The sequence below is a fragment of the Carassius carassius genome, chromosome 47 (assembly GCF_963082965.1).
Source record: "Carassius carassius chromosome 47, fCarCar2.1, whole genome shotgun sequence".
In the NCBI taxonomy this organism is placed as follows: Eukaryota; Metazoa; Chordata; class Actinopteri; order Cypriniformes; family Cyprinidae; genus Carassius; species Carassius carassius.
The window spans coordinates 22,357,376-22,358,673 of record NC_081801.1 but is presented as its reverse complement, the minus strand read 5'-3'; positions in this window follow the sequence as shown (position 1 = coordinate 22,358,673).

Genomic DNA, 1,298 nt, shown 5'->3' with positions numbered 1-1,298 from the left:
GTGACAAGCTTAATAAAGGTACAAATAATGCCACAAAAGCAACTAGATTTAAACTACAGAATTTGAGAGAAGTAGCACTATACCTGATGGTCACTCCCCATGGACACAGAATGCAACACTTACTATATTCTGAAAGGAAACATGAATATGTGGATGCGCTTCATGTGTTACATATCTGTTGCTATTATTATTATTATTAAAACTATTAATATTGTGAGTGGTATAGACACAAGGTCATCCACTAATGACGGGGCACAGGGGACATATTTGTTACATTTCCACTCATCAGTGTCACCTTGGTTCCTCTCTGTTGTTGCTTGGCAACCGTTTCATCCTGCATTTGAAGCAAACATCAAAGACTCCATGATTTAAAATCATCCAATTACACAATGGGAAAATTTGAGAGTAAATATCATGTGATGGCCTTTCTTTATTCCAGTTCATTATCACAACTAATCAATCGTAATCACATTCAGATTATCCTTCCAATAGCCAGGATGATTTGCCCTTTCAAAAGTGTTCCAGGTTCACCATAGATGCCATGGATGGAACACTTATATATTTAATTAATTTATTTATTTACTTGAAGACCCCTGAGGTTTAAAGTAAATCGTTTCAATAATTGTGTTGTTTGATTTCAGTTTATGGTCATACATTTGATTCTCTTTTATTCTCTTTTGACAAGTTGTGTCAAAAGTAATCAAAGGGTAATCCAAATTTAGTCCGAATACATTACCTATAATGAGTAGGCCTAATCTTTATTATATTAATGACCACAATTTTAGATTTTTAACATTTCATTTTCTTTCAGTAACAAACTATAATTTGTAAGTAATCTACCAAGCTCTGAGAATATAACACAAGCTTTTCATCTTGAAAAAAATTAATATTTTTTTTAAATATAATCATTGAGCAGACAGAGAAGCTTCTAAAACCTTCTAATGTACTTCTGAACGTGCAAACTTTGAGCAAATTGTGCAGGCCTATAATTATCACAGTCTTGAGAGTTTAACACATTGTTTTGTGTCAAGATGCACACCAGTTAATGCTATTTTCTAAATCACATTTATAAAAGATACTTAAATGTCCTAATTGAACTATGGCCTAATCCTGATTTAACCTAAACCAAGCCACTGTCTGATGTTTTTAAAGTTGAAAGCCCATGTTTCCAATTTTATTTACTTTTTAATTATATTTTAATTCTACAATTCTATACAACTTAATTCTACAATTCTATTAAAAACTGTTGTCTTTTATATTCTATTCTAGAGAGCGCGACACTGAGGTGCTGTTCTCCT